This window comes from Cygnus atratus, chromosome Z, assembly GCF_013377495.2.
Source record: "Cygnus atratus isolate AKBS03 ecotype Queensland, Australia chromosome Z, CAtr_DNAZoo_HiC_assembly, whole genome shotgun sequence".
Taxonomy (NCBI): Eukaryota; Metazoa; Chordata; class Aves; order Anseriformes; family Anatidae; genus Cygnus; species Cygnus atratus.
In genome coordinates, this window is record NC_066396.1 from 19038280 (window position 1) to 19050832 (window position 12553).

The 12553-nt window shown below is 42.0% G+C and overlaps 1 long non-coding RNA gene across 1 annotated transcript; it reads left to right on the forward strand.

Annotated features, from left to right (window-relative positions):
• The first annotated feature begins 7998 nt into the window (after positions 1-7998).
• Positions 7999-11250, forward strand: LOC118251488 (uncharacterized). Its single transcript, XR_004779833.2, has 3 exons — positions 7999-8075; positions 10918-11023; positions 11134-11250. It is a non-coding gene; the product is annotated as an uncharacterized LOC118251488 (long non-coding RNA).
• The last annotated feature ends 1303 nt before the right edge of the window (positions 11251-12553 follow it).

The window sequence follows — 12553 nt, forward strand, 5'->3', positions numbered from 1 at the left end:
CAAAAGACAAGCATCCAGTACATTTTCCTCTCAGCCCTAGCAGCCAGTTTTCAGAGATGAAGGCCAACATTTCAGCAGCATCTGCAAGTATGACAACACCTTCCTGTCCTAAAACTTTGCTCTGCAAAGGCAAAGCAAATTTCCATGCATGAACATTATACCAATAGTCATGCTGTAAAAATATTCTTGTAATAGTGTTTTGACACTATTTTGTTTAGGAAAGAAGTATTCATCCCATTAAAAAACATCCCACAAACGGCATACAACAATATATGAACAAGATATGAATAGCATATAATGAAACAACACATTCATCCCATGAACAAAATACAAAGTCACATCTAGATCTGTTTGTGGAGAACTGAAGAACTTGTCTGGAGACAGTGAGGTTGCTCAGAGGACATATTTCAGCTCTAAATCAGAAAGTATCTCAGTGTTTACTGCCTAATATTGCTGATAATTACCTGTGTTAGAAGCATGATCTAAATGTATGTAATGGGGGCTAATCTCATTTTTTTCTGAGCAGACATTCAGAATAGTGTTTTTTTTTGTTGTTTTGTTTTGTTTTGTTGTTTTTTTTTAGGCAGCTAAGAGAAGTGTGTTCATTTATGCTGTATAGCAAATCATATTTGGTTTTACCTCACTGGAAAAAAATATAAGGGTGTACAAATCAAAAAAGGTTGAAAACTACACAGTGGTTAATAGCACTGTTGGACCTTGAATGCATGTCTGCAACAAGGGATCTGAGACTGCTGACTGAAAAAGGTCTTGAAAACGGGACCTCCTGGGATTTGATGATCCATTGAGCTCTCAGCTGCCTGGCACGCAGTTTTTCACTTCACTGTATGCAGCTAATATCAACCTAATTCACCAATGTTTTGCATAACTTAATTAATTTTAGCAAAATGTGTTATGAGAGTTAGAGATTTTTACGTTCAGTTCAATATGAATTTGCTCATGTATTGATCTGGGGCATGCCAGGTATTCATTTAGTTTAAGATTCACCCAAACCACTAGACTATGTTTATTAGTGACATAATATGGTGATTGTATTTTATTTATTTATCTCTTTCCAAAAAATATAATGACTAAATAATAATAAAAAATAACTCCACGCTTGAGATGTTTTCCTAGTTTTTGCTTCTGCAGGGGCTGAGAGAGCATAGAGGAGGAGCAGTGAGACACAAGGGAGGGGAAGGCTGTGGAGAGAAACTACATTTAACTCTGATTTGTGGGACTTACAGAACTGCCATAAAAGGAAAATTGTGCAAATTTCAAACATGAAGCCAAATTAATTTCAGGGGCTGTTCAGCCAATCTCTGTGAAGCCCCACCAGAAAGGGCTTTAGTGTAATATTATATACCAGGAAAATGTGGAGTTTATTCTTCTAAAGAGAAAAACTTGAAAAGATCCTAACATTACACTATTACGCCTTGTTACTTTGGAACCATAATCCAGCTGTTACAAGAGTTAAAATCAAAAAGCTGTTTATAGACAAATGTGCTGCACAGTGTGGGTGTGTATGACCATGGCTGCCGTTGCATGAGACCTGTCCTTTGCCAGCACCTTCTGGGCCAGCAGCACCTGTGCAGCGCATGCTGGAGCTGTGGTCACCAGGATGGAGCTGGTGCTTCCCATCAGCCTTCTCCTGCTGTGGTCCTCAGCAACAGCCACATCCTCATCTTGTTGGCATGCCCTCCCTCCCAAGCTCACTTGCTGACAGGTCACCCTAAATCCCAGCGAGGTCAGTCCATCCATCAGTGCCTTTCCGAGTGTGAAGGTGGTGTGTTGTGAGCCGAAGACTGAGGAAAGCATTCAGCTGATAACCTTTCCTGTGAACAGATACTTGGTTTGTCATCATACTTTATGTGCCCTGTTGAAAGCCTAGAATTTAGAGCTGTGTATTAGAAACCAGCGAGACACCACAGAGCTTGGCAAATGGCAGGCGTGGTGGAAAAAAACTGGTACCATGTTTTGTCAAAAAGCTGCAAGATGCAAAACATTTTGACGAGTACTACTGACAGAAAATACATCTGTATTCCTACTGTGGTCTTGAATACACTTACATGGAGTTAAGTACAGAACCAGATCCCTGCTTTATACAGAGTGAATTGGAAAATCCCAGTACAAATCCTGTACACAGATCTTTCAGACTTTCTTGACTTTAAAGAACATATGCAACCCTCTTAAGGTTCACAGAACTTTCCTGACAGGTTGTAAACAACATATAGCTGCAAAGAATTACAGTAAAGTCAAACCTACTGAATTGCCCACATGCCTGCCTCAGGCCCTGCAGTTTGCTTCACTTGTTCATGCTTTTGAATAAAAACTGCTGCTTGCAAAAAGTGTTATTATTAACCCCATTTCTCCCTGGTGTGATGTCTCCAATAACAAGTAAGTTGGCATATGACTGGAACAAATGTACATAAGCTTTATCCATAAACTTTCAGTGTCTTTTTATTTTTTTGATGAAGTTTTCATTAAAATAGATAACAAAAGAAACCATCACCAGTGGAATAAGCAGGCTCTTCATCTAGTGCCAACAGAATTATTGCCAGGTTTTTTTATTGAAAAAGAATGAGATTCTTTGTGGAAATCCAAACAAGGTTGCTTCTTAGAAGTAGGGCTGGCAAGTGGCAAATTAAAGAGTTCAAACCAAAACCCATTTGTATGACAACAAAGCTTGGAAGGATTCTGCATCTTCTTTTCCTCCCATTTCAGCTTTGTTATAATTCTCTCTTAGATAATTCTCTCCAATTTAAATTCAATATGACTAGGGCTTTTCTAAATCATCCAGAATAAACAGAACAGTACAAGTAGTACAAGTCTTTTTTTTTTTTTTTTCTACTGCCAAAACATTCATGTACTCATTCTATTAAAAATACCATCTTCATGTTTTAGGCTTTTTTTAGGCTCTGATATTCAAAAAGAATTTTTATAAACCTTTCTCAAAAATCATCTTAGTTTAGCTTCCTAGGTAGTGTGGGATATATCCAGGTCCAGTACAGATTCAGCTGCCAGAATTCAATAAATAAAACAACACTGTCTGAGAATAAATGTGGTGGATATCTGCAATCCTTCCAAATATATATATTCTATTTTAGATGAAGGGCAATCAAAATACATAAAAATACTCACTGTATAAATAATGCACTGAAGCTTACATGTGAAGCTTACTACTTCACCTTGCATAACTGTAAACTGCAGGATTGGATGTGGGTGTAGGCATTAAGATCTGGACATGAAACATTTGTGGACAGACACTAACTGAAAAAGTAGGAAAGTTAATGTAAATGCCTTGAATAGTGATATGAGTCCTGATCCTGCCTCAAAAATAAAATTCTTAGTGGATTGCACATGGGATGGGGTCTGCACAGACTCAGTTTTCAACCCCTTCCTCCTTCTGGGTTACTGCAGGATTCAGCAGATCCGGAGCACTAGAGGCCAAAGGTTTTCCGTGTAGATGGAGGAAATGCAATGCAATGCAAAGATGGGTAAAAAGTCTAACCAGATGAATACCACAAAAATTAGTGGATGCTGAAGAGGTCAAAGATCAGTGGCTGTTTTCCTGTGCAGCGCAGGTGTGTAGCCAAGCAAAGAGGGTAAAAACAGCAATTTTATTCTGGCAAGTACTGTTTCTTGCTAGGTTAATCAAACTTGTTAAGATGCTAGCAGCACTGGAGGGTTGTTTTAGCTTTACAGATATATAAAAAGAGTATAATCAGTTAAAGCTGCCACTGTGTTCAAATCAGGACAATTCCCTTCAACTGTTTATCAATGAATGGCATTATTCAATATGTGTAATCCTTCCGAGATTAAGAATCATTAGCTAATAAACTATGCCTTGGTGGATCTGCAACATCTGCAGTTTCCTGGTCACAGAAATGCATTTGTCACAGCGAGTAAAGAGAGGAAACAGGCAACCCGTCCCCAGCTGAAAACCTTATGAACAGAGGGACCTCAGGGAGGAGGCTGCGGGGAGGGAGCCAGCTCTGCACACTGTTTTATCCCTTGCACAGGGAAAGGGTAGATGCTTAAAAATAATCTGCCGAGATGCTGGGTTTTAAAAGACAGCCCCCCCAAAAAAAACCCAAACACAACACACTGCGATACTTGTGGATTTTCAAAGCAGAAAGGAAGGCACCTTGAGAGCAGCGAGGGCAGCTCACCCCTGCGAGCAGCTCGCCCCGCGCTTACCAGCCGCATCTATCTCGTCACAACGGGTTTAATTGTGCATTGACACCAGCAGGCAGCGAGACGACAGGCGGCCCCAAGGAAGAGATTTATCCCCTTGTGCAGGGCAGTTTGATAAGAGACGTCGGCTCTGCGCGGCTGCACAATGGCTTTTTTATTTGTTTGCTTAATACTGGGCTGTTTCAGAAGCGTGCGCAGCTGAACCGGCAGGAGATGCGAACAGAGCGCGCTCGTTTGGGAATTACGGGGGTGGCAATGAACAGGAAAACAGCCCCTGTCTTCTTCACAGGGAAGTCAGCTGATAAACTGATCTGAAGGCAGTGTATCTTCCTTCCTGTAAAATGCAATAACAGGCAGATCTTGTGACCTCGACGGCCCTCTGCCGCGTTGATTCCTGGCTGGGAGGGGAAGGGGGAAGCTTTCCTTGGCAAGCGTCGCGTGGGCCCTGCATGAATCACGCAGCCACGCCAACAGCGCCAGCCAACAAAGCCGGCGCTGTGGGCCGCGCCGCCCTCAGAGCAGGCTCCTGCACTGGGAGATAAGCTGCAGCAGCCCTTTCATCACACATCCGCTGTGGCCTTCCCGTCGCAGCTGCCGACTGGGCCCGGAGGACGGGCAGAAAGGGAGAGCCAGGGCCTGTGGTGTCCTTGCCTGGGCTGGGCTTTCCCCGCAGCCCTGGGCGGAGGGCACAGAGCAGCATGCCATTTGTGCCATCCTGCTGTGCGCGCTGCTTTTGCCCCAGCCATTCCCCTCCCTCTCCGCCTTGGCAGCGTGCGGCAGAGTAAACATCATAAAGAACATAAAAAGGAGTTTTCCTGAATTTTCCCTCAAGTTCCCCGGCAACGGAAAGCTTTAGCAGGGTGAGGTGTTTTTTTTTTTTTTTTTTCCCCTTGAGAAAACATTCCTCCCGCCCTTCTTCCTCCTCAAATAAAGCTGGCGAAATGTCAAGCCTTGCGCTTGAGGGCAGTGCTCAGGGGTCCCACCAGGAAACTCTGGCTGCAAGAGTGCAAGAGTTAATGCCTCAGTTCACTCACCTGCTTTCCATCACACTCTGCCTGCAGCACTTTTCCTCCCCTTGAATTAACTTTGCTTTCTTGTACCCAGATCGTTAAAGCTGACCCCTGCCACACGGGACTGGTGGCAGCGAGCAGACATCAGGCCAGGCTTTCCTCCTGTGTTGCACCTCAGAGAGCCCTTTGTATACATTCTATGTGAGTGTAAAATAATGGCTGTCTTGGATTTACTGGTATTTTACACTGTTACTTCTAAAAAAACACATACCATCCTCTAAAATATTTGAGCAGGCTTCCAGCTAATCCTCTCAGCATTTAGTGCTGTTAAAATTTGTGCTGGTGGAGAACCAAGAGCCTAGGGCAGGGCCCAGCCTTATGAGGTGCTTCATGGAAAATGACAGTCCTGACTCAGGCTGCCGCCAGCCAAAAAGCAGCAGGAGTGACAAACAAGTCAGGACGGGGTGCAAGTAGGATGCACACCCTCAGTATGGCGTGCAGATGTATCTTTGTCTCTCTGAGGCTTCACAATATATTATCCTTCTGGTTATGATGGGGAAACTGAGACAGAGCATTGAAGTGTCTGAGTTATTTTCCAATGGAGGAATGTGTCTGAGGTGTTGGGATAAGAATCCGGAAGAGATCCTGAGGTCTGTAATAAGACCATGGGTCAAGGATTCCCAAACCCAGATCTTCAAATCTCAGTAAGACTGTCCATGGCTTGGCACAGAGCTGAGAGCTACCACTGCAGCAATGGTATTGGTTGCCACCACCAGTATTGGCCACCACCAGTATTGAGGTATTTGGCACTCAACGTTTGTGGACTGTAAATTAAACTGTGTATTAAATAGGAAGGACAAAATATTTGATCATAACCTGCTAGTGATATGTCCTCCTCAGGTGGCCAGTTGGAGAGGTTTAAAGTGTTTTCCCTGCAATAGAGGTGAGCACACAAGATGCAAGTAGCATCCCTCTACCATCCATTCTGAGTGCCCATCATTGGCATTCAGTACTGAGAAGCATTGCCACAAGTCAGAAACACCAACCTGTGAGGGCAAAATTCATCTGAGGTACCAGATGCAAGTCACATTTTCTGACCAGCCAGTGGTCAGTGGTCAACCTGCATGTGCTCTTTATAACTAGGAAACTTGGAAATGATCCCAGATCTAGGTTATAACCTTAAATGGAGAAATGAATATGTTGCAAATTGTCTATTGGGCAGCACATTCACTGAGCAGTGGAAGTTCAGGTTCAAAATCCTGTCTCCTAAAATGGGCTCAATTAAATGAGAAAAAAAAGATAGATGTTTTCCCATTATGGAAGTTTTGCCACTTTCACCCTTCTTCTTGTCTGTCTGAAAGAGTGAAAGATTCCCATGTAGCCTCTCCAGGTCATTTCTCAGGAGAAAGCCATCCTCTCCTCCTTCTGTGATGCAGTTTAACTAATGCAAACACAGCACTAGCATGTCTGGCCCCAGTAAATCTTTGTTGAGTTCAAGGCTTATTTTGGCAGAACTCAGTGTGGATCTGTTACGTGGACTCTGAAAATCACCCAATTCATCTGGTGTGGGTCAAATGAATGGCAGGGGACATGCTAACAGCTAAACTGTCACGGACTGCCTGATCCTATACTGTGGCTTCTCATTGCCTAAATGAACACATCACAGCTATAGAAAAACATGCTGCAGAAGGTCACCCAGACTTTGGTCAAAGATAAAATTAACCTTCCAACACAATATATTCTATAGTGCAAATTTACCTTGGGTCTGAAAACATCCACATTGTTTCATCTTTGAACATATAGCAAATTTCTTCTGAGATTACATTTCTTTACAGGGTGAGATGGAGGGTAGGCAAGTGATGACTCATTAAGTTTATGCTGAATGCGTTTCTAGTTTGAAACAATAGTACACAAAAGGTAAAAATGCCTAAGAAGAAGAAAGGACTTTTTATTAGTATTAAAAAAAAAAAAGAAAAAAAAAAGAGGGAGAAGGGAGGAAGTCTTTTCCCTGCCCTCTTATTACTGCATAGTTGGGAAGGTTGAAGCCTGAATCTTTAACCCCCATAAAATTTCCATGTGAAAGAAATGAATTCATTTAAGACAGCTCCATCTTCCTACATGTTTCTTCAGCTGTAATAAAATTACTAACATATCCCAGTGATCTGCCTTAGGTTCCCCCACATCAAGTATTTTGTACTTTAGAGCCAAAAGAGAACAAGACTGCACATTTATATCAGACAGTTGTAAGGACTACTATTTTAATTCCTGTTCCTGTGCTCTGACCACAGAGGAATGGTCATGCACATGTGTTCAGGGAGAAGCCTAAGTGTATCAGTGGGCAATATCTGTAAAGTGTGTCATTTCTCACGACAGTTTGCACATACACAGGTGGAAGAAAACTTTGGCTTTACCTAGTGGCTCCCACTTACTTGCCCCAGTCAGGTCCATAGGAATGTTGTGTAAAATAACATGCAGTAATATATGAAATAGCATGAAAGGTAGTGTTTCTTCATGGTAAATAGATCCTTAGCTGGACAAGGATTTTTAGGACAGAACCTCAGTTTATACAATGCTACAAGATAATATATGGTGGACAAGCCAGAAGCTTTGCATTGGGAGTGGGCTGACATGCATGGACTGAGTGATGTGTGAGAGTGCATGCCATTTCAGCATATCCATCATCCTCAGCTGTAAATTATGCACCTCCTTTTCCTGAACCTTTATTCAGGGTGCATTCGCTCTGCGAGAAGGAGTGCCTTTTGGTGTTTATTTTTCAGGATCCAGCTCTAGGAGTCTACCTTGGCTGCACAGCCCTGAGATAGCAGTTTGGTATGAATAACAGCTCTCCAGCCTCAGGAGAGAGGAGTGCAGGTGTGGACCTTATTTGTCTTTTTCACCTCCCCTGAAAAGGAGTGAATTGCTGCTCAAGCAATTATATCATGTTGCATGCTTGTGGCCATGCTTGTCTTCCCAACATGAACCCTCCCTCTTGACTGTGGATCATTAGACACTCCAGACATCCCATACAGCCTCTGTACCGTAACACTCATGAGGTCTCTCATCAAGCAAACAAGCAAATTATCCATGACAGTCCTGGCCAAACTCCTGATAAAGGAGTTTTAAATCAGCGACACACGCACTTTTTATCCCTTGTAAAATCAGTCAGACTTACATTTTAAACAGGCAAGTGGCTGAAAGGAGAGATTTTCCTAGACTGGCGAGGTCCTCGGAAGAGGAGCTGAGGAGGGTCTTTTTGCTTGTTTTTTATTACTGAAAGACAGTGGGTTTCATGGAATCCCATGATAAATCATCAAATGCAGAGAAATATTTTTATATAGCCTGTAAACAACTGGCAGTCTCTTTACCCTCCTGGCTGTATTTAGCATCCTATATTCTCCCTTTCTGATTTCGCTAAGGTGACAAGTCTTTGCTAGAATGTGTTAAAATCAGTTACAGGAATACATGAGGTGTCTGATGTAATTGAGCATGATGCTTTTGCCTGGGAAATTAAAAACAAACAAACAAACAAACAACAACACAGTTTGCTGAAAAGCATGGCTAACAGAGCCACAAATTAAAAAGCTGCTGGTAAACCTACAAAGACAGTTACATTAAAACCTCTCTAATTTGCACAGCATTAACTGGCACTCTGTATAAGTTACGCATCGTGCTCCCCACACAATCCTGAAAGGTTCCCCTGGTTTCTCAGCATTGCAAGCAGGGTTTCCTTGGTACAGTTTCTTGTACTTTAAGTGCTTTACAGAATTAATATCGTTTTGCACATAAGTGATCAAAATGTGTTCTCTGATTCATTACCTTTTCCTGTGTTTGCTCTTTTATGTCTCACTTTGCAAAAATATGCAGTTTGCCAGGGTTTTCCCACTCATTGGTACAAATTAAATGAAGCTTGGCTGTAGACATTCATTGATTTTAAGTCAGAACTGCCAACACAAGACATTTAAATATATTGAGCCAGGCCCCCATTTTGCGCGAGTGACTGAAAAATAACCTTCCCCCCCTTCTTTTTATGTGCCTTTTGGATTTGAAAACTTCACCCAGCACTCGGGTCACATTTTCAAGCCTCTTTTCACAACAATGTGATGCTTTTCCAAAAAAAAAAAAAAAGAAAAAAAAGAGAGAGAGAGACAAATGTCACTCCAAGATGTATTAGCAAGAATGCTGGGTATAAGACAAGAGAGGTAATTATTCTGCTCTACTTGGCACTGGTACAGCCTCAGCTGAAGTAGTGTGTCCAGTTTTGGGTGCTGCATTTTAAGATAACTGCAGACAAGCTGAAAAGAGAGCTAGTGAGCTGCATCAAGATGATAAGAGGTTTAGAAAACATGAACCTCTGAGAAAGGTTAAGAGAACTAGGACTGTTTAGTCTAGGAAGCAGAGACAGAAAGAAGATGATAACACTTCTGCAAATGCATAAAAATTGTTTTAAAGAAGGCAGAAATCATTTTTTCCTTCTCTGCAAAAGGCAGGACATGAAGTAATTGGCTAATTCACCACTTAGATTTAGATCGTCTTAGCAAAAAATCTGATTACAAACATGGTGTAGCATTGGAACAGGCTTTTGAGAAACAAGATCTCCTTTACAGGAGGTTTTTAAGCACAGATGAGGCAAACATCTGGCATGCATCATGCAGGCTGTGTGCTGCCCTGCTCCCTTGCCATGTGGGAATAACCTGCCAATGTGTCTTCCAATTCCCCATTTCTGGAATTTGGTGGTTCTAAGAGTGAAGGCAAGGAGCAGACATTTAACAAGAAACAGAATAAAGTAAGTTGAGCCTGTAACAGAGCTCTTTGCCTCCAGGCCTTGACTTTGCATGTAAAACATTTGGTACTGTGAGAGTCATGGCAAAATATCACAAGTCTGTAATATTCTGGAAAGCATGTGGTGACCCTTTGCTTGGACCTCATACATAGCACAGACTACAGAATGTTCCTCCTTGGGCGTCCCATTGAACCCCATAATTTCTGATTGATCTAAACACATATATTATACAGATGTCCAAACTAGTTCTAAAAAACCTTTGTTTCTTTTTCTAGCAAAAAAAGATTCTACTACATTACTTTCTGTGCTGCTCCAAAGGCTAATTATCTTAATCACCAGAACTCTACAGTTTCATTGCCAGAAACCTACAGTTCATTCCTATGTATTCAGCTTCATCTGGCCCCTGCTCAACCTCATTAAAGTTGCTTCTGCCAGCAGATGTTATTTGTATTTATAGACTTAAAGAAGGTCAGGTTACCACCACATGTCGTTCTGATCAATAAGCTGAACAAAACTCTTGCAGCTCATCACAGTGAAACATTTTCCATTTCTATAAAGACTCCTATATTTCATATCTGTCACCAGCATTGGATAAACACAGATGCATAAAGCCATGCAACAAGCAGCATAGGCTGGTGTGTGGCATATTACCATATGAAGAGGCCACTTACACCTGTACATACTGTGAGCATGAAATGGAGTGCATAAGCAAAATATGCAATATAGATAATTTTTACTGTAATGCTCCCTACCACATAAATGGTCTCTCTCTCTCCTTCTCTTTGTTTCAGACATGCATGCATATATATCCATTTGTTCTGGTTACAAGTAATGGTATGAATTAGAGTTTTCCCCTAGTATTATACATCAAACCAACTCAAACACAAATGTGAATGTTTGCTTATACCCATAATTAAGCGGTCCATTTTCCAGACTTGCTGACTGTTCTTTGCTCCTGTGGAGGGATCAAGAATGGTGGATACTTGGGATTGCTGGAAATCAGACTGACCAACTAAATTTCTCAGCACTGATTAGAAAGGTAAATGTGAAACAGAAGATACTGAAGTTCTCTGTGTATGTATTTCCTTTCTGGAAAATATAGCAGTGCTAACCAGTCTGTTTCACTCAGAAGCTATGTTTCTCTCGTAGATTCAATATCCAAAATAAAAGCTTTCCTTCATGTCCTTGTCAACAAATCTTAGCCCAGAAGAACCCCTTTAATAAGGATCACGAGGCACTTTAGTCTTTGCTGATTAAGACCCTGGACAGCAGGTGAGGTTACTAACTAGGGCTAATGGTGAGAGTAATTTTCCTGCTGACATTTGTCAACTGTCTAGGAAATGAAATAAGACCACCACAGCATCTTAGAGGGTCTGGTAAGATGCTATTAGACAATTGTGCCTTTCAATATCTAGGATCAGATCTTGCCAGATTTGAGCTAATTATCTGGAGACAGAGTTGAGCAAACAGTTTGTTTGGAAAGTGTTTTGTCAGGTTGTTGTTTTTTTTGAGCGTGGTCCTCAGTTCCTCAGCTAAACTGACCAGTTCTTGAACTGCAAATTATTTGCAAACATGTTAAATAAAACTAGATATTTTGTTGGATGTAGTAATAAGATTGTAAGTTTCTTCTGCAATTGGGGCACAACAACCTCATGAAACACTACAGGCCTGGGGGAAGAGTGGCTGGAAAGCTGCCCAGCAGAAAGGGACCTGGGGGTATTGGTCAACAGCCAGCTGAATATGAGCCAGCAGTGTGCTCAGGTGGCCAAGAAGGCCAACAGCATCCTGGCTTGGATCAGAAATAGTGTGGCCAGCAGCACTAGGGAAGTGATTGGCCCCCTGTACTTGGCTCTTGAGTACTGTGTTCAGTTTTGGGCCCCTTGCTACAAGAAGGACGTTGAGGTGCTGGAGCATGTCCAAAGAAGGGCAATGAAGCTGGTGAAAGGTCTAGAAAACAAGTCTTTATGAGGAGCGGCTGAGGGAGCTGGGGTTGTTTAGCCTGGAGAAATGGAGGCTCAAGGGAGAACTTATCGTCCTCTACAATTATCTTAAAGGAGGGTATAGTGAGGTAGGGATCGGTCTCTTTTCCCAAGCACCAACTGGTAGGACAAGAAAAAATGGCCTTAAATTACACTAGGGGAGGCTTAGGCTGGTTATTAGGAAATAATTCTTCACTGAAAGGGTCATGAGATATTGGAACAGGTGGCCCAGGGAAGTAGTTAAGGGAAGTAGCTGAGACCTCCTCCCTGGAGGTCTTCAAAAACAGGTAGATGTGGTGCTTAGTGACATGTTTTAATGTTAGACTTGGCAGTGCTAAGGTAAAGGCTGGACCAGGTGGTCTTAGAAGTCTTTTCCAACATAGATAATTCTATGATTCTATGATTCTCTTTGTTGAAAAAATATAACTTTAAAATCATACCCTGCTGGTACAAACACATAGGACAGTGTGCTCAGATTTGGCTTTTCTCTGTAGATCTCTGTAGATCTAGCCTAAGCATCCTTTGTTCCAGGGAACATTTCCTGGAGTCAATGAATTCATTCAAACGTTTGCAGGAAGTGAATGTGAATG